General features: G+C 36.1%; 1 protein-coding gene across 5 annotated transcripts in view; it reads right to left on the reverse strand.

Annotated features, from left to right (window-relative positions):
- ESCO1 (establishment of sister chromatid cohesion N-acetyltransferase 1) overlaps positions 1 to 21882 on the reverse strand; it is a 75716-nt gene that overhangs the window by 39111 nt on the left and 14723 nt on the right. For 3 of the 5 annotated variants that reach the window (XM_011288077.3, XM_019815059.3, XR_002147559.2), the window contains exons 2-4: positions 13309 to 13426; positions 9948 to 10217; positions 199 to 301 (exon numbers count right to left, since the gene is read on the reverse strand). The gene's annotated coding sequence lies outside the window, so the exon portion shown is untranslated. The remainder of the gene's footprint in view (positions 1 to 198; positions 302 to 9947; positions 10218 to 13308; positions 13427 to 21882) is intronic. The other 2 variants (XM_003995061.5, XM_045041748.1) reach the window with 1 other exon arrangement.

Consider the following 21882-nt stretch of genomic DNA (forward strand, 5'->3'; position numbering starts at 1 on the left):
TCCAAGAAATATGGCAATGCTAATACTATACAGAAATAATCTGATTTATGTAAAATCTAACTTCTCCTTTTTAATTAATCTATAAATTTAAAGTTAATAGAAAAAAGTATCCCAACTACATTCTTACAAGTAATCAATGACTTGTCTTATATAAATATACAATAGTCGAAAATCAGTTTATTCCTTGATATTACTTACAATTCTTTTCCCACAAGATAGAACTGATCTTTCAGCCACCATAACTCATGAAAATTTGACAAAATCATTCCTTAAAATATCCTCTTAACACATTACACAGCACCTAAGGAGGGGGGAAAAGAAAGTGTATTTTAAAATGTTTAAAAGGTGCAAAGGAAATATGCAAATTATTCATTCACCACTCATTATATACAACACTCCACAATTTTACCCTGTCTTACCATTAGTCTTCAGAATTCACTTTATACATACCAATAACTTTAGTATTTCTAACCTGAGGTAAACTATCCATTTTATGCTGTAGGAAAAAAGTTTAAAAATAAAAATGCAATTCATAATATGTACATATAATAGGTTAAAGTGGTAAAGTAAAATCCTATTTTGAAGAAAAAGAGTGCACATAAATAACTACTTGTACACAGAAAAACACCGATATACAATTGAAAAGGCAGATTTAAACACACATTTACCTCTACTCTCATGTAAAACCTACTTTAAAAAAGCAATAGATTAAAACAAGACAAAACAAGAAATCCAAAGAATAAATAAAAGAGCAAATGGTGAAAATAAAAATATGTAAGCTGCAAAGAATGATAAATAATAACCTCCAGACTCAAGAAAACTTGAATCCTAAGCTAGAAATGGGGAAACTGAGAAGTAGCTCTACTTAAAACCACAGAATCCCCAAAAACTCAGTAATTGGAAGTATCAGGCTCCACCAGAGATGAGGATGAAAAAAGAAATCAAAACACAGAAAGATTCCAAGACTGCCATTCCAATTACTAGCACCCAGAAGACTGTCCACCCCTGCATCCTTAAAGACTGTAGTATATATGTCTAGAAAGAGTATAATGAAAGGTCTTTGGTCTGGGGACTCAGGACAGCTGAGGGAAGAAGTATCATACTGACAATAGAAGGAATAAGTAGGAGTACACACAGTGATTGCTGAAACCCACTCCCTACACCTAAACTTCTCTTTTGCCTACTCAAGAGACTCCTAGAGGAGGCAGCCAAGACTGTACCTTCCGGGAAGATGGTTTTCTAATGAATTTGACAGGCCTAGAGATAAAAGATACAAAAAAAATACTGATAGGACCTGCAGTCTGTAGTAGTCCATAGTCCATAAGCACAAGCACCCTCTCTCTGTCTCTCACACCCTACAGTCAAGAAACTACCAGCCCGTCCACCATCCAAACACACAAAACTTTCAAATCAGTTTTTAGTGTCTCACTTGTAACCCTGAGCAAATAAACAAGAATAACCATATACATAAGAAAAACCTTAAAATGAAAAAACGAAATAAATAGCTTGGCAAAAACAAACTATGCAGAGCCAAAAACTAAAAATAAGCCAATCCATCCATGAAACAGATATACAAGAACATTCACAGTAAAAAAAAAAAAAAAAAAAAAAAAAAAAGGAACACATGAAAATTAAAACTACCAAAGAATTTAAAAAGTCAATAAAAGCATTAGAAGATCACAGTAAGAAGATCTCATATAAAGTCAAACAAAAAAGACAGATATGGCAAATAGGAGACAAAATATAAGAAGAAAATTAAAAGGCAATCTGTATCAAAATAACACCAGCATTCTTCACAGAGCTAAAACAAACCACCCTAAAATTTGTATGAAACTAAAAAAGAGCCTGAATAGCCAAAGCAATCTTGAAAAAGAAAACCAAAGCTGGAGGCATCACAATCCCAGACTTCAAGATGTATTACAAAGCTGTAATCATCAAGACAGTATGGTACTGGCACAAGAACAGACATATAGATCAATGGAACAGAATAGACAACCCAGAGATGGACCCACAAACGTATGGCCAAATAATCTTTGACAAAGCAGGAAAGAATATCCAATGGAAAAAAGTCTCTTCAGCAAATGGTGTTGGGAAAACTGGACAGTGACATGCAGAAGCATGAACATATGTATATATTACTCAGCAATCAAAAAGAATGAAATCTTGCCATTTGCAACTATGTGGATGGAACTAGAGGGTATTATGCTAAGTGAAATTAGAGAAAGACAAATATCATATGACTTCACTCGTATGAGGACTTTAAGACACAGAACAGATGAACACAAGGGAAGCGAAACAAAAATATAAAAACAGGGAGGGGGACAAAACATGAGAGATTCTTTTTTTTTCTTTTAATTTTTTTTCAACATTTATTTATTTTTGGGACAGAGAGAGACAGAGCATGAACGGGGGAGGGGCAGAGAGAGAGGGAGACACAGAATCGGAAACAGTTTCCAGGCTCTGAGCCATCAGCCCAGAGCCTGACGCGGGGCTCGAACTCACGGACCGCGAGATCATGACCTGGCTGAAGTCGGACGCTTAACCGACTGCGCCACCCAGGCGCCCCAAGAGAGATTCTTAAACATGGAGAACAAAGGGTTACTGGAGGGGTTGTGGGAGGGGGATGGGCTAAATGGGTAAGGGGCATTAAGGAATCTACTGAAATCACTGTTGCACTATATGCTAACTAACTTGGATATAAATTTAAAAAATAATAATAAAAAAAGAACCCTTGGGCCACGTGGAAAAACCAGGATAATCTCCTCTTCCCTCCTTCCACCCCCCCCCAAAAAAAAGAAAAGAAAAGAGAAAAACAGGGGCACCTGGATGGTTTAGTTAAGCATCCAACTTCAGCTCAGGTCATGATCTCACAGTTCGTGGGCTCAAGCCCCGTGTTGGGCTCTGGGCTGACAGCTCAGAGCCTAGAGCCTGCTTCAGATTCAGTGTCTCCCACGCTCTCTGCCCCTCCCCCCCTTGCACTCGCTGTCTCTCAAAAATAAACATTAAAAAAAATTTTTTTAATAATTAAAAAAAGAGAAAGAAATGAGTTGCCAGATTAAAAGGGCCCAGAGCACCTGGCACAATGGATTTAAAAAGAATGTTATAAAGTATATCATGAGGAGAAAAAGATGTCCCTCAAGCTTCTAGGGACTGGGAAAAAATCTTGACCACATATATATTATACATGCAAATTATTACTTGCAGGGCAAAAAAAGAAAAAATTATTAGTATGTGAATTCATTAAGGTGAATAAAAAAATTTTAAATAAAAAGTTTTAAATAACAATTAGCTGAAATACCTAATAGAAGAAAATATCACATACCAGTTTATAACAACACATATACACAAATCAACTTAGAAAGTAATAGGGTATGGGGTGCCTGGGTGGCTCAGTCAGTTGAGCTTCTGAATTCAGCTCAGGTCATGATCTCACAGCTTGTGAGTCTGAGCCCCACATAGGGCTCTGTTCTGACAGCTCGGAGCCTGGAGTCTGCTTTGGATTCTCTGTCTCCCTCTCTTCTGTCTGCCCCTCCCCCACTCACACTCTGTCCCTCTCTCTCTCTCTCTCTCTCTCTCTCTCAAAAAATAAACATTAAAAAAAAAAAAAAAGAAAGTAATGCGGTGTATGGGGCACCTGGGTGACCCAGTTGGGCAGCAACTCTTGATCTCGGCTCAGGTCATGAAATCGCAGTTTGTGAGATTGAGCCCTGCATCCAGCTCTGCAATGATGGCATGGAGCCTGCTTTGGATTCAGTCTCTCCTTCTCTCTGCCCTTGCCCCACTTGTGCTCTCTCTCTCAAAAAATTAACTTAAAAATAAAGAATTCCAAACACTTAAAAAAAAAAAGTAATGGGTGTAGATTTGTGCCACTTAGTTATAATAATTAACAATTTAGTTCCAAGACACCTGGGTGGCTCAGTCTGTTGAGCATCCGACTTCGGCTCAGGTCATGATCTCATGGTTTGTGAGTTCGAGCCCTGCATCGGGCTCTGTGCTGTCAGTTCAGAGCCTGGAGCCTGCTTCAGATTCTGTGTTCTCCCTCTCTCTCTGTTCCTTCCCCACATATGCTCTGTCTCTCAAAAAATGAATAAACGTTAAAAAAAAAGTTTTTAAAAAAGAAAAACAATTTAGTTCCCACACATCAATAAACAGGAGAGTAATGCAAGATTTGCGCCAAAAATAGGCCCAAGTGCATGAAGCAAGTTATTACATACAAAGGTAGTAGTATGAATCTAATTACTTTCAAATTAATGAAGATAAGATTCAACATTTGGTGTGTCACCAAAGGCAAGGGAAACAAGAGCTAACATGAACTACTGGGGCTTCATCAAGATAACAGGCTTCTATACAGCAAAGGAAACAATCAATAAAACTAAAAGGCAGCCTAAAGAATGGGAGAAGATATTTGCAAATTGATGTATGTGATGAAGGGTTAGTATCTAAAATCTATAAAGAACTTACCAAAACTCAACACCCACAAAACAAATAATCCAGTTAAGAAATGGGCAGAAGATATGGATAGACTCGTTTCCAGAGAAGACATCCAGACAGCTAACAGACACAGTAAGAGATGCTCATCATCATTCATCACTAGGTAAATACCAATCAAAACCACAATGAGATACCACCTGATACCTGTCACAATGGCTAAAATTAACCACACAAGAAAAAACAGGTGTTGACGAGAATGCAGAGAAAGGGGAAACCTCTTGGGCTGCTGGTGGGAATGAAAACTGGTGCAGTCACTCTGGAGAACAGCACTGAGGTTCCTCAAGAAACTAAAAATAGAACTACCCTACGATCCAACACCTGCATTGTTAGGTATTTATCCAAAGGATACAAAAATACAGATTTGAAGGGGTGTATGCAACCCAAGGTTTAGGGTGGCATTATCAACAATAGCCAAACTGAGGAGAGAGCCCAAATCTCCACTGACTGATGAATGGATAAAGATGTGGTGCTGGGGCATCTGGGTGGCTCAGTCAGTTCATGAGTTCAAGCCCCGTGTCGGGCTCTGTGCTGACAGCTCAGAGCCTGGAGCCTGCTCGGATTCTGTGTCTCCCTCTCTCTCTGCACCTAACCCACTCACATTCTGTCTCTGTCTCTCTCGAAAATAAACATTAAAAAAAAAATTTTTTTTTTTTTTTTAAAGAAGATGTTGGGGCAACAAAAAGTCTTAAGCACTGCTTTTGGTCTTTATATTGGTACAAACATTTTGAAAAACTGTTTGACAGTATCTACTAAAGCAGAACATAGGGGGCGCCTGGGTGGCTCAGTCAGCTGAGCGTCCGACTTCAGCTCAGGTCATGATCTCATGGTCTGTGAGTTCGAGCCCCGTGTCGGGCTCTGTGCTGACAGCTCAGAGCCTGGAGCCTGGTTCGGATTCTGTGTCTCCCTGTCTCTCTCTGCCCCTCCCCCGCTCATGCTCTGTCTCTCTCTCTCTAAAAAAAATGTTTTTAAAGCAGAACATAGACCTAAGCTATGGCCCTGCAATTCCAACCATTGCTAACTTTTAAACTGAAATGACTATATCCAAGTACAAGAATGTTCCTAGCAGCATTATTTGCAATAGCCAAAAATTGAAACTAGATTCAATAAATAAATTTATATGCTAGAATACTATTCAGAAATGAATAAAGAACAAAATGCTGTTGTATATAACAAAAGGTGAACCTCATAACTACAATGTTGAATGAGAGAAACCAGATAAGAAAAATTAAACACACGAAGATCCAACTTGTTTAAATTAAAAAAAAAGAAAAGAAAGAAAGAAAGAAAGAAAGAAAGAAAGAAAGAAAGAAAGAAAGAAAGAAAGAAAGACCAATCAATGTTAATAGAAGTCATATAGTAATTATCTCTGTAGGAGGTAAAAATTGAGATGGAGCACAGTACAGATTTCTGTGGTGTTAATATTCTCTATCTTGGTCTGGACGGTAGTTACTAAGTTTTTTGGATTTTTTTTTAATTCATTGAGTTGTTCAGTAATACTTTGTGTACTATGTTGTATATCTCTGTGTATTTCTATGTTTCAGTTTGCTACATATTTTACAAGGGTAAATATATTTTCAAGGACAGGCACAAACACATGAGGGTAGTTATTAAAGTAAATGCATGTAAGGGAGGAAAATATCACTGGTAATTGGATGTAAAGCAGAAAAATAGAGATGGACTGTACATAATTTATTACGCACCTATGGTCTTTCCCCCCCAAACTAAGTATTCTGAACTTTAATGTTCCAAGTACCTACTCAGTTTGAATCCTATTTCACAACGACCTCCACTTCCCCTACTGATTTACAGTAACATACCAGTGCTAAGCTGTTTCCTTACCCAGGTACAGATGTTATAAAAATAGATGGTATGAGGCCTGAAAGTACTAGGAATCAGCTCTGCATATAAAGACTGTGCAAAGAAAATGTATATTAAATGTGAACTTCTTGAACTTCTACATAAAATGAACATGGATTTTAAATATTCTTCCCATGGTCTCAGCATTACCAAAAGAAATGAAGAAGATAAAAGTCATACATTTCACCTGGCAATCCTAAAAACTCCACAACATGTGAGGAGCTGGATTATGTATATAATTCAGTGAGGGGGAAAGTTCAAGGTGCTGAAACCATCATCTAGCGTCAGACTGGAGGGATAGGAATGGGATGGTTTAGAATTCCATGACCTTATACTTCCTTCCAATTATTCAATGCTAAGAAACAATCCATTATCCCAGAGGAAACAGCTCCAATCTTCACATAACTGAGTACTGAGCACTGAGTACTGCTTGCAATGCCAGAAGTCCAGATACAGCAAAGCACATGCCCAGAATAAAAAAAATGAAGGTGGGGAAAAAAAAGAAGATGTGGTGTATACATATAATGGAATATTACTCAGCCATCAAAAAGAAGAAACCTTGCTATTTGCAATGACATGGATGGAGCTACAACATAGTATGTTAAATAAAGTAAGTCCATCAAAGAAAGATAAATACCATATGATTTCACTCATACATGGAATTTAAGAAACAAAACAGATGAGGAATGCCTGGGTGGCTCAGTTGGTTAAGCATCCAACTTCAGCTCAGGTCATGATCTTGGGGTTAGTGAGTTCGAGCCCTGTGCTGGGCTCTGTGCTGACAGCTCAGAGCCTAAAGTGTGCTTTGGATTCTGCCTCCCCCCTCTCTCTGCTCCTCCCCCACTCACACTCTGTCTCTTTCTCAAAAAATAAACAAACATTAAAAAAAATGAACAGATGAACACATGGGAAGGGGAGCAGGGAGAGAAGAGAGGGAAACAAATCACAAGAGACTCCTAATGATAGAGAACTATAGGTTGATGGAGGGAGATGGGTGGGAGAGGGGTAGATAGGTGATGGGTACTAAGAAGGGCACTTGTTACGATGAGCCCTGGGTGTTTTATATAAGTGATGAGTCACTGAGTTCTACTCCTGAAACCAATATTGCACTGTATTTAACTAACTAAAATTTAGATGATAGATAGATAGATAGATAGATAGATAGACAGACAGACAGACAGACAGAAGCTCCTGGGTGGCTCAGTCAAACGCCTGACTTCAGGTCACCATCTCTCAGTCCATGGGTTTGAGTCCCATGTCAGGTTCTGTGCTGACAGCTCAGAGCCCGGAGTCTGCTTCAGATTCTGTGTTTCCCTATCTCTCTGTCCCTTCCCTGTTCACACTCTTGTCTTTTTTTGTCTCTGTCTCTGTCTCTCTCAAAACTAAATGAACATTAATTTTTTTTTTTCTTAGTTAATAAATAAATAAATAACACGGTTGGTGTCAAGACAATTAGGAAACCATCTGGGCAATTATGGTTAAGAGTGAGGTATTGTCCAGAAAACATTTAACCATTAAAAATTAATTAAGAACTAAAACATAAACAGATTAAATGTAGGAAATTATAATATTTATTTTCACAGTGGGAAAGACTTTCAAACCCTGTCACAAAATTCAGAAGACAGGTTTGAGAGACGAAATTGGGGAAATACTCCGGCAAGAAAAAGAAACAGTAATCACCACAATGTATTCACAGGAAAGAAACCACACATGGTTGGTATGATAGTAACATAATAATGTAAGCTAGAACCAAGACAAAATACCAATTTTCAACTATCAGGCCAAAGATCAGGAAGTTTAACAACACAGTCTTGGCAAAGGTTTGTGACAGGTAGTCTCACATTCTTGCATATAATTCAATGTCTATGCAAGACAATCAAGCAGTATCTATCAAAATTATAAATGTTAAATTTCAAACAATTCCATTTCCAGCACTTTATAGAACAGATACACATGCACCAGTGCTCAAAGACACAAATAAATATAAAATTAATTGTCAACACTGTATCAATAGACTGAACACTCCAACAAACAGGCATCAGTATAAGCTACTTACATAATTGATGTAATTATATACACCCAACAGAATACCATGCAATCACGTCAACTGAAGTCCAAGCAAAATTCCCAGTCTTTTTATAAAGAAATTGGCAACCTGATTTTAAACCTTACATGGAAATGTAGAAACTATATACTATGATCAAAGCCTTTTTTAAGAAAGATTTTCTTGAATACCGATAACTATCCAATTTCAAGACTTACAAATCTACAGTAATCAAGGCACTGTAATACTGATAAAGGAAGCAGAGATCAATAGAATAGAGAATCCAAAAATAGACCCATACATTTATGATCAATTGATTTTAGCAAAAGTGCCAACACAAATCCATGGGGAAACAAAGGCTGAAAAAATGATGCTGGAACTACTGGATATCTAAATAGAAAAGAAGGGGGGAAAAAAAAAAACCATCAACCCTTACCTCACACAACCCACAAAAATAATCTGAGATTGATCACAGAAATGAGTACAAAACTATAAAGTTCAAGAAGAAAACAAAGGCAAAATCTTTGAGGTAGACAAAGATGGTTTCTAGGCAAGAATCCTATTCATTCTACATATGACCATGTAAAAACCCATGGTCTAAAATTTTCAAAGCAGCTTTATGCACAATAACCAAAATCTGAAGGGAAAAAAAAAAAAAAAACACCAAAGGTCATGTGAATGGACTGATATATCAATATATAATAGAAAATTACTCTACAACAGAAAGAACAAACTTCTGGAACATGATGAACCTCACAACCATGATGGTGAGTGAAAAAAGCTTGACCCAGAGTGTACATTATGTTGGATTCCACTTGAAATTCTAGAAAAAGTAGACTATAGTTGGCCCTTGAACACCACAGGGGTTGGAGTGCCAAATCCCAGTGCAGTCAAGAATCTGCATATAACTTCTGACTACCCCAAAACTTAACTACTAATATAGCCTACTGTTGATGAGAAGCCTTACCAATAATAGTTAATTAACACATATTTTGTGTTATATGTATGTATTATATACCGTACTCTTACAATAAAACTAGAGAAAATAAAATGTTAAGAAAATAAATTTACAGTACTGCATTTATTGATATGTTTATATCCTTTTACAAGATGAATCATCTGTCAGAACCTACATCAATATTGTCCTAAAGGATACAAAACACTGTAAATGTTATGTGCTATCACTAACACTAGACATCAAAAATGAAAAGATAATGTGAAAAAGAAATTCCTACTTATTTATAGGTATAACAATTCGTGTACTAATGAGGCAGCAATATAATTGCTTTACAGTAGCCTAGTATAACTGATCGGCTGCTTCATGCTGGCCTAGCATATACACTAATGAATCATTATACAATTTTTATGTCATACAGTATTACAATCATAACACTGCAAACACATTTTTTAAAAAATCACTTACTTGTGATGATAGGCTAATATACAGTTTCTCCAATTATAAGAGAAGCATATAGTACATAACGTAATTCTTTGAAAGCAAAGTTATAAAACAGTAAGAAAACATATTATTAATTTCATATTAAATATCACTCACCTTATGCCTATGTAAGGATAAGCTATCCACTTCCATACAAGTCTTGTACATGATTTTCTATACGATGAATACTTAAGCAATGATGATGATGATGAAAGAAAAATGTCTCATACAGTTCTTGCCACAAGTTATTAGATTTTCACAGGAAGACAAACATACAACAGATAAGTTTATTGACTGTATGCCATGATGATTATTTACTATTGATTAAATGGAAGTGGGTCATCATAAATGTCTTCATCCTTGTTTTCACTCTTCACAATGAGTAGGCTGAGGAGGAGGAAGAGGAGGGGTTGGTCTTGGTGTCTCAAGGACAGCAGAAGAGGTGAAGGTGAAAGGGAAGGCAGTAAAGGCATGCACACTTGGTGTAACTTTACAGCAATACACTAATTTCCGCCTGACATTTTTGTTTTCTCATCTCTTTAAAAATGTTTCTATACAATACCAATCCTTCTTCTACCATTTGCTTTAGTTTCAGTACCTGTATCATAGAAAGGTCCACATCCTATAAGAAGTCAAAAGCAGTCTTGAATAACTGGAATGCTTCTACCAAACTGTCTAATGTCAATCTGTTTTCCAGCACTGTTTCCACATCTTCATTTTCTGGCATTGGTTCAGATGTGTTTATCTTCTGTTAACAAGTCAGCTGTTAACTCCTCTTGTGTAGCATCTATTAGCTCTTCAATTTCTCCAAGATCCGTATCTTAAAACCCTTCACACTCCCCACCATTTTTTGCCATATCTACAATGTCTTTCATGATTTCCTTGATTGGCTCTGTTGTAAATTCTATGAAGTCATGCGCAACTTCTGGACACATTTTTTTCCCACAGGAATTTACTGTTTCAGGCTTGATAGTTTTCATGGCTTTTTCTATAAACAACAATGGCATCTTCAATGATGTGATCCTTCCAGACTTTCATAATGTTCTATTAGGGTTCTTTTCCACAGCATTAAATATTCTCTATATAGAGTATCATGTGTGATGAGCCTTAAAGGTCCTAGAGGCTGATCTAGAGGCTGAATCAGAGATGTTGTGTTTAGGGACAAGCAGACCACTTTGATGCCTCTGGTGTTGAACTCAGGAGGTTCTGGGTGTCCAGGCACACTGTCTAAGATCAAAAGAACTTTAAAGAGCAGTATCTTACTATCAAGGTACTTCCTGACTTAAGGGACAAAGTATTGATGGAACCAAACCAGAAAAAGGGTTCTCATTATCCAGGCAGGACTTTTTGTTGTAAACCAAAAGTCTGGGGCACCTAGCTGGCTCAGTCAGTAGAGCACGAGACTCTTGATCTTGGGCTGTGAGTTTGAGCCTCATGTTGGATGTAGAGATCACTTTAAAAAAAAAAAAAAAAAAAAAAAAGTCCAGCAGCTAGTGTTTCTCTTTTCCCTTCAAGATTTGGAGATTAACAGCTTTATAGGTAAGGATAGTCCTGATCATAAACCAAATTGCATTTGCACAAAACAAACGAGTTAGCCTATCCCTTCATGCCTTAAATCCTGAAGCTCATTTCTCTTCCTTAGTAATAAATGTCCTTTGTTGGTATTTTTCTTTTCCAGAATAAGACATTTTTGTCTGCATTAAAAAACCTGTTCAGGCAGATACCCTTTCTCCTCTGTGATTTTAATGGCATCTGATAACTTATCTGCTGCCTCCTGGTTGGCAGAAGCAGCTTCTCCCATTGTCTTGACATTTTAAAAATCAAACCTCTTTCAAAAATTATTAAGCCATCCTTTGCTAGCATTAAATTCTCCAGCTTTAGAATCTTCACCTTCCTTTTCCTTTAAGTTGTCATATAATGACTTTGCGTTTTCTCAGATCATATTAGATAGAGTCTATAGGTATGCCTTTCTTATAGCAATCCTGCACCCACATAAAAGCTGCATTTTCAATACGAGATAAAAAGGTTATTTCAAAAAGTACAAGGTTTTATGCCTTCTGGCATAACTACAGCAATAGCTTCACGAATTTCCTTTTCTTTTCCTACAATGGTCCTTACACTAAATTCTTTTATCTTGAACTGGAGGGCAACTGTAGCTGCAGGCCTCAAATCAATGGTACTCATCAAACAATTCAATTTTTTCTTATAATGTCATGACTTCTCCTTGCTTCTTGGGAGCACTTCCAGCATCACTAGTTGCACTCTGTATGGGTCCCATGGTGTTATTCAAAGTTTACAGTATTGCACTAAACACGATGAAAAATATGCCAGAACCATCGAGATCATTTTTTACTGTAATACGTAACTTACTGGAGAGACTAATCACACAGAGATGATTAGCATCACACGATGTTTAAAGCAGACTCAAACACTTGAGCTCACCACAACAGGAACATGAGGTGCCTACGAAATTATTACAGTAATACAGTATTTATGCAGTTATGATTTAATACTGCATCTCTGTTTGTTTACATTTCTTTTGACAGCAAATGATACAATGTATGTGTGTGCGTGCACGTTTTAATAAATTTTAACTTTTTATAACATATCAATATTTTATGATAGTAAATAATAAAATAACTTACATATATTTTATGCATTCACAAGACTCCTTTTTGTTAATGTTTTCAATATTTCTAGGCTACATAGTTCATCTGGGTTTTTTTGAAGTGCCACAAATCTCAAAAAAATTTTTCAATGTATTTACTGAAAAAAATCCGCATATAAGTGGCACCAGTCATGTTGTTCAAGGGTCAACTGTAATCTACAGTAATAGAATGTAAATGAGTCACTGCCTAGGGTCAGGGATAGAGGGAGAAACAGACTTTTGGAAGTGACAGAAATCTTCTGTGTCTTGACTGTAATGGTGGTTCTAACAATGTGTACATCTGTCAAAATCCACCAAATTGTACAGGTTGAGAGTGAAATTTACTGTATATAAACTATATACACTGTCCAAAAAACAGTGCTGTAAGTAACTGATATGGATCTACACCTACAATCAAAAAACACTGTTAAACCAAAAAAAGCAAGATGTTGAACAGGGTAAAAATAGCTGCTTTTTAGAAGAGTAGGAGAAAGGAAATGTATAGAAACATATGCTTACTTATGTATATAATAGGTATGGAAATAATATTATATATTATTAATTATATATTATTAATAATTATTAATATTAATAATATATAATAATAAATATAATAGTAAAGCTTTCTGGGAAAGAAAACTACAAAACCAAGTGTCAGAAGTGTAAAAAAGCTTACTTTTCACTATACACCTACTCAAATGTTTTCTATGTAGACGTATAACCTAGTCAAAAAATTAAAATATAAGTTATATTTCTTTGAAAATATAAAGTATATTTGGCACACTAATTCATATCGGAAGGCACTAATTTATGAAAGTATAAGCCACTTACCTTATTGAGACAGAAATCACATATCACTGTTTCTTTAAATTGAATGATGATATTTCCAATGAATGATGCTTCTAATAACTTCTTGTGTTTGGGAATTAATCTTAAAAAAATCCTATAACTAAAATAAAACAATCTATTAAAACACATGAGAATAAAAAAATACTATTGTCTACTAACTGATCTATTAAAACAACTTAAGACTAAGCTAGATAAAACAACTGCCTAATGACAATGCAAAGCATCACATATCTCATTTTTAATAGATTAGATATAATAGATTAGGTTTATCTTCAAATATAATCACTGTCTCCAAACCTTCGCTCCATAGAAGGAGTATATTTTCCTTCCCAACTGATGCTGAGCCTGGCCACATGCCTTCCTTTGGCCTCATGGTGAGCAGAGTATACTTCCCTGCACCCATAGCCTTAGCCCTCTAACTTGCTTTGACTGATGAAACATTAGCAGAAATGATGCAAACAGTGGTTTGAAATTTCTTTGTGCAGCAGGGCTTGCCCTCTTGCACCTCTGCCATCACCATGAAAAGAGTTTCACCGGGTAGATGAAGGCAACCCTTCAGCCTAGACCCCAGAATAAACACAAAGAGGAGAAGTGAGCCTAACTCCACATGAGGTGCTAAGCCCAACCCACAGTGAGATATAAAGACCACCCACACCCAAAGCTGCCCAGGCAAGCCTAACCTAAGTCACCTAACCCATAGCTGCTCTACAGATATGTGATCAAGAATAATTAACTATTAATTAACTAAATATTAACAAGAATTAACTCAAGAATAATTAAGCCATTGAGTTCTAGAGCAGTTTCTTTCTCTTATCCTTTTTTTTAAAATATAATTTATCATCAAACTGGTTTCCTAGAACAATTTCTTATACAGGAATAGCTAACACATACCGTACTTAATTTTTATTTTCTGAGAAGCTCCAAACTTACCAAAGATTAAACCCCAGAAGTATAATAATAACAAAAAAATAATAAAGCTCATTTATATTCCTTTATTATTTTAGCACTAAGAATTATAATTTTTAAAATGATGAATTATCTCCTTTTACATCTCTTCCTCCCAAATTCTAAATACCTTAATACATTCGACAGTTGGGACCTGCCTTAGAAAAGGGATAAACTGATATACAACTCTACAGTAACTGTCAATCACTCATTTAGTGTTCTAAGGACCACTTCAATTTTAGTTTCCCTTTCGTGCTAAATCATCACTATAGCATCATACAACTTAATAAATCCCCCTTTCTTTTTAACCCCTAAATAAAATCTTGCATCAAGAACTGAAATGTATCCTCTCATCTGTTAACAAATTGATAATACTACTCCTGCAACGCAGAGCTAACTTATTAATATAATCCTAATGAAACCAACATCGAAGTAAAACAAAAATAATTAAACTTTATATAAAATGACCACTTCAAAAAACCAAAAATAACATTTATATTTTACTACAGCAATTTTACAAGACATGATACAAAGTAATTGAGAATTTTAAGAGTACATCCAATTCCCCACAAGTACTTCATAATAAAATGTACTCAAGTTTTAATCATTAATATTGGATTATGAGGGTGCCTGGTGGCTCAGCTGGTTAAGCGTCCAACTCTTGATCTCAACTCAGATCATGATCTTGCGGAATGGGAGTTCAAACCCCACACTGGGCTCTGTGCAGATGGGGAGAGCCTGCTTGGGATTCTGTCTCTCCTCTCTGCCCCTTTCTGCTGTGTGCACTCTCTCTCAAAATAAATACATAAACTTGAAATAAGTAAGTAAAATAAGACATTTGATTATATTAAAATGTGTAAGGGGCGCCTGGACAGCTCAGTTGGTTAAGCATCTTTGATTTCGGCTCAGATCATGGTCTCAGGGTTAAGAGATCAAGCCCCATGTCAGGCTCCATGCTGGGAATGGAGCCTGCTTAAGATTCTTTCTCTTCCTCTCTCTCTGCCCCTCCCCAGCTCCCATGTGTGAGCATGTGTGCATTCTAATAAAAAAAATTAATTTTTAAATAGAGAAGAAAAAATATTTGGATTGTATATCATCCAATATATTTTAACTCTAAAATCATTTTTTTAAAAACTTAACAGAATTGAGATAGAATTCCTTTCCATAAAATTCACCTCTTTAGAGTGTACAATTTAGTGGGGGCGGGGGGGAGGAGTTGTGTTGGTTTGTTAAAGAAAGCACGTTGAGTACAAGCAGGGGACAGTTGCAGAAAGAGAAAGAGAAAATCTTAAGCAAGCTCCACATTCATCACAGAGCCCAATACACAGGGCTCAATCCCACAACCCAGGGATTATGACTTGAGCCAAAATCAAGGGTCAGATGGTCATCCAAGTGACCCACCCAGGCGCCCCTGTAGGTTTTAGTATATTCAGAATGTGTAAGAATTGCCAGTATCGAATTCCAGAATATATTCATGACTTCAAAAAAATCATGGCTCATTAAAAGTCATTCACCATTCTCCTCTTCTTCCAGCCCCTGGCAACTACAAATCTACTTTCTGTGTCTCTGGATCTAACTATTCTAAATGTTTCATATAAATGGAATCACAAAATATGTGGCATCTTGTGACTGGCTTCTTTCACTTAACATGTTTTCAAAGTTCAAATAACATTATAGCATGTATCAGTAATGCCTGGTTTGTTTGTTTTTTTATGGCTGAATACTATTCTGTAGCACGAATATACCATTTTGTTTAGTATCAGTTGATGAATGTTTGACAGATTGTTCCTACTTTTTGGCTATCATGAATAATGCTATGAACAATTCTAATGAGTTTTTGTGTGAACACAGGTTTCAAGTCTCTTGGTTATATACCAAGAAGTATGACTTATGGACCATATGGTAACTCTGTATTTAACTTTTAGAGACTGTTGTCCAAATCAGCTGTATCATTTTACATCTCCAGCAGCCAAGAATGAGGGTTCAAATTTCTCCACATCCTTGTCAGCATTTATTACCATCTTTTTTAACTTTAGTCATCCTTTTAGGTGTGAAGTGGTGATCGCATTGTACTTTTGATTTGCATCTTCCTAATGACTAATCAGGTGAGAATCTCTTCATGACCTTATTGGCCATTTGTATTTCTTTTCTGGAGAAATGTATATTCAAATCCTTTCCTCATTTTTTATATTTTTTAATTTTTATTTTTTTAACGTTTTTATTTATTTTTGAGAGACAGACAGAGATGGAGCGCAAGTTGGGGGGGGGGGGGCAGAGAGAGAAGAAGACACAGAGTCTGAAGCAGGCTCCAGGCTCTAAGCTGTCAGCACTGAAGCCAACATGGGGCTCAAACCCACGACCCAGAGAACATGACCTGAGCCGAAGTTGGACACTTAACCAACTGAGCCAGCCAGGCACCCCTCCTCATTTTTTAAATTAGGTCATTTTTCTTTTTATTATTGAGTTGTAACAGTTCTTTATCTGGATATGAGACTTAGCAGATGCATGGCTTACAGATATTTTCTCCAATTCTGTCATTTATCTTTTCATTTTCTTGATAGAGTCCTTCGATGCACAAGTCTTTAAGATTATGTCCAACGAATCTATTTTTCTTTGGTTGTTTGTGATTATGTGTCATATCTAAGAAACCACTACCTAATCCAAAACCATAAGATTTAGATCTGTTTTCTTCTATGAGTTTTACAGTTTTACCTTACATTTACATCTCCATTCCATCTTGAGTTAATTTTATATATGGTACAAGGTAGGAGTAAAACCTTCATTCTTTGCAGGTGAATATCCAACTGTCACAGCACCATTTGTTAAAGACCATTCTTTACCTACTGAATTGTCTTGGTAATCCTATCAAAAATCAATTGCCCATAATCATATGGGTTTAATTCTGGACTCTCTATTCTGTTCACTGATCTATATGAGGTTATGTCAGTACCACAAAGTCTTAGTTACTGTAGCTCTGAAGTAAATTTTTTCCAGTTGAGATATAATCGACCTATTGTGTTAGTTTCAGGTATATAACAAAACAATGCGTTATTTGTATACATTACTACATGATCACCACAATAAGCCTAGTTAATGTGTCACCATACATAGTTACCAAAATCTTTTTTTCTTATGAAGATTTTTAAGATCTACTCTCTTAGCAATTTCCAAATGTACATTATCAGCTATAGTCACCATGCTGTATATTACATGGCCATGACTTACTTATTTTATAACTGGAAGTTTGTACTTTTTAATCCTCTTCCCCTTTACCCATTTCACCCCCCCCCCACCTCTGGCAACCACCAATCCATTCTGTATCTATGAGCTTAGTTTTTTATTTTTGTTTGTAGATTCCGCATTTCAGTCAGATTATGTAGTACTTGCCTTCCTCTAACTTATTTCACTTAGCATAATGCCCTCAAGGTCCATCCATGTTGTCACAAATGGTTAAGATTTCATTTTTTTATGGCTGAGTAAAAACCACTGTATATACATTGTGTATACAGGACATTGTATATATACATTTTCTTCATCCAGTCATTTATCGATGGCCATATTGTTTCCTTATCTTGGCTATTGTAAGTAATGCCACAATGAACATGGGTGCATATATCTTTTTGAAATTTTGTTTTTGTTTTCTCCAGATAAATACCCAAAGTATTGTTGGGTTCTATTTTTTATTTTTTAAAGAACCTTCACACTGTTTTCAATGCTGGCTGTACCCATCCTCACTGAACAAGGGTTTCCTTTTCTCTACATCCTTGCCAACATTTGTTATTTCTTGTCTTTTTGATAATAATCATTCTAACAGGTGTAAGGTGATATTTCACTGTGGTTTTGATTTGCACTTTCCTGGGGATTAGCAATGTTGAGTATCTTCCCATGTACCTATTGGCCATGTCTTCTCTGAAAAAATGTCTATTCAGAACTTCTGCCCATTTTTAATTGGATTGTTTATATATTTTGGATATTAAACACTCATCAGACACATAATTTGCCAATATTTTCTTCCATTCAGTAGGCTGCCTTTTCATTTTGCTGATGGTTTCTTTTGCCAATGCAGAAGCTGTTCTTAGTATGATGTAGTCCCACTTGTTTATTTTTGCTTTTGTTGCTTTTTCTATTAGTGTAGATTAACAACATCATCACCAAGACCTATGTCAAAAAACTCACCACCTATGTTCAGGAGTTTCATGGTTTCAGGTCTTACACTCAAGTCCTTAATCCATTTTGAGTTAATTTTTGTGTATAATTTAAGATAGAGTTCCAGTTTCATTCTTTTGTATGTGGCTATCCAGTTTTCCCATCAACATTTATTGGAGATTGTCATTTCCCTCATCGTATACTCTTGGGTCCTTTTGTAGTTAAGTTTTGAAATGAGGAAGTGTGAGTCTCTCAGCTTTGTTTTTTCTTTTTCAAGATTGTTTTGGCTATACAATACTAATTTTAGCAATTTCTGCAAAAATGTCGCTAGGATTTTGATAGGGATTGCGCTGAATCTGTAGATCATTTTGAGGAATACTATCATCTTAATATGAAGTCTTCTAATTCTTGAACACAGATAGTTTTTCACTTATTTAAGTCATTCTTAATTTTTCAAAATATGTTTTAGAGTTTTCAGTGCACAAGTCTTATACTTTTGTTAAATCTATTCCTAAGTACTTTATTCCTTTTGATTATATTATAAAAGAAATTTTTTTCTTAATTTCCTTTTTAGATGGTTCATGTCTAGAAATACAACTGATTTTTGTACAATGATCTTGTAACATATAACCTTGTTGAATTCATATATTAGTACTAACAAGCTTTGGGCTTTTTTTGTGGATTCCTTAGAATTTTCTATATCTAAGGTCATGTCATCTGCAAACAAAAATTATTTTATTCCTTTCCAATCTGGATGTCTTTATTTCTTTTTCTTGCCTAACTGTCCTGGCTAGAACCTCCGGCACGATGTTGAATAAAGGTGGCAAAAGCAAACATTCTTGTCTTATTTCTGAACTTAAGAGTAAAACCTTCAGTCTTTCACCATCAAGTATAATGTTAGAGACAGGCTTTTCACAGATGCTGTTCTAGTCTTCATTTGTTGAGTGTTTTTAATCATGAAGGGCGCTGGATTTTGTTAAATGCTTTCTCTACATCCGCTAAGGTGATCATGTGAGTTTTTCCCCCTTTATTCTTTCAACCTAGTGTATTACTTTGTCATATGCTGAGCCAACTTTGCACTGCAGGGATAAATCCCACTTCATCATGGTGCATAATTCTTTTTATATGCTCTTTGATTCAGTATCTATGTATGTAGTTGAGGATTTTTTGTGTAATAAGAAATATTGATCTGTAGTTTCTTTTACTTGTGATGTCCTTGTCTAGTTTTTGTATCGGAGTTATATTCTTGACTCAGTTTCTTTCTAGGAATTTGTCCATTTCATCCAAACTTCTCAAGCCTGTATAGTGGTCCAAAATCCATAGAGAGAAGAACAACACTAACTTTAAGAAGTAGCTATTTACATCCTTCTACTACCATGTCTCTCATTCTTCAGTAGCAAAGTCTCTGTAAACTAGCTGCGTCCTGTGGAGTAGCTTCTAAAGGAAGGAATTAAGTATCAATCCAAGGCTTCCAGTTTTTCATTTTTCCTGGGTTTCTCCATGAACACTAAAAGGGGCAAAGGGGGCTTTGCCAATCACAGAGACCTGTGTTTCTATCTTGAGAACTTCATGCTTGTTATTAACAAACCATCCAATTACAATTTCTATATCCTTTAGAACTGGCAGAACACAGAGCAGGCATTACACTAACACAAAGTGTAAGATGCACTTGGAAGAAGTGGAATTTTCACAGGAGGAAAAAAAAAATCTGATTGTCCTTGACTTACAGTCACCATCTTGGATTTGTGCCTAGTATTGAAGAAGTCATGATCATTTCTATGACTATAGTCATAAAAAACAGAAGGTTAAATAAATAAATAGGGGCAATAGCATCCATCCATCCATTCATGAATAGATCAAAATGTTCCCTAAATAATCAAAAGGTTAAAGACAAACAGAAATACTAACAAATTTAAGGGTTCTAGAATAAAATCAAAAAAAGCTAGAACTTGATTTATCTTGACCACAACAATAAAATTCTTCAATCTTGTAAAAAGTTTCTAACAAAAAAACCTACATCTTATAATATATAATAAAATTTACTATAATATAATCACACTCAATACCCAAAAAGCAAATAACCCAGTTAAGAAACGGGCAGAAGACATGAACACACTTTTCCAAAGAAGACATCCAGATGGCTAACAGACATAGGAAAAGATACTCAACATCAATCATCACTAAGTAAATACAAACCAAAAACACAATGAGATACCACCTGATACCTGTCACAATTGCTAAAATTAACAACACAACAAACAACAGGTGTTGACAGGATGCAAAGGGAAACCCTCTTGCACTGCTGGGAATACAAATTGGTACAGCCACTCTGGAGAACACTATGGAGGTTCTTCAAGAAACCAAAAATAGTGGCGCCTGGGTGGCTCAGTCGGTTGAGCGACTGACTCTTGGTTTTGGCTCAGGTCATGACCTCGCATTTCATGGTTTCAAGCCCTGAGTTGGGCTCTGTGCTGATGGCTGGGAGCCTGCTTCAGATTCTCTCTCTCTCTCCCTCTCTCTTTCTGCCCCCCCCTCCCGCTTGCTCTCTGTCTCTCTCAAAATGAATAAACAAACTTTTAAAAAAATTAAAAAGAAACTAAAAAGAACTATCCTGCAATCCAACAACTGCACTGTTAGGTATTTCCCCAAAAGATTTAAAAATACAGATTTGAAGGGGTACATGCACCCCAGTGTTTATAGCAGCATTATCAACAATAGCCAAACTGTGGAGAGAGCCCAAATGTCCACTGACTGATAAATGCATAGATGTGGTGTATATATACAACAGAATATTACTCAGCCGTCAAAAAGAAACCCTGCCATTTGCAACAACGTGGATGGAGCTAGAACATAGTCAATCAGAGAAAGACAAATACCCAATGATTTCACTCTTACGTGGAATTTAAGAAACAAAACAGATGAACATGTGGGAAGGTGTGGAGAGAAGAGAGGGAAACAAACCACAAGAGACTCCTAATGATAGAGAAAAAAACTATAGGTTGATGGGAGAGGGGTGAGATGGGAGAGGGGTGAGATGGGAGAGGGGTGAGATGGGTGATGGGTACTAAGAAGGGCACTTGTTGTGATGAGCACTGGGTGTTGTATGTAAGTAATGAATCACTGAGTTCTACTCCTGAAACCAATACTGCACTGTATGTTAACTAAAATTTAAATTTAAAAAGGGGGAGGGGGGAGAAAATGACAGAGATGAAAGCTATAATAAAGAGTGTAAAATGTGAAAAAAGGCAAATCAATGGAACAAAAAGTCTAGAAATAGACACATTTAGACAAACCACCAAATTTTAAAATGTGCAAAAGAATTGAATATATACCTCACAAAGATAATTTACAAATGGCCAATAAGGATCTCACAAAGTATTTTACATCAGTCATCAGGAAAATGCAAATTAAAAACACAATGAGACACCACCACAAACACATTAAAATGGCTAAAATTTAAAAGAC

Source organism: Felis catus, chromosome D3, assembly GCF_018350175.1.
Source record: "Felis catus isolate Fca126 chromosome D3, F.catus_Fca126_mat1.0, whole genome shotgun sequence".
Taxonomy (NCBI): domain Eukaryota; kingdom Metazoa; phylum Chordata; class Mammalia; order Carnivora; family Felidae; genus Felis; species Felis catus.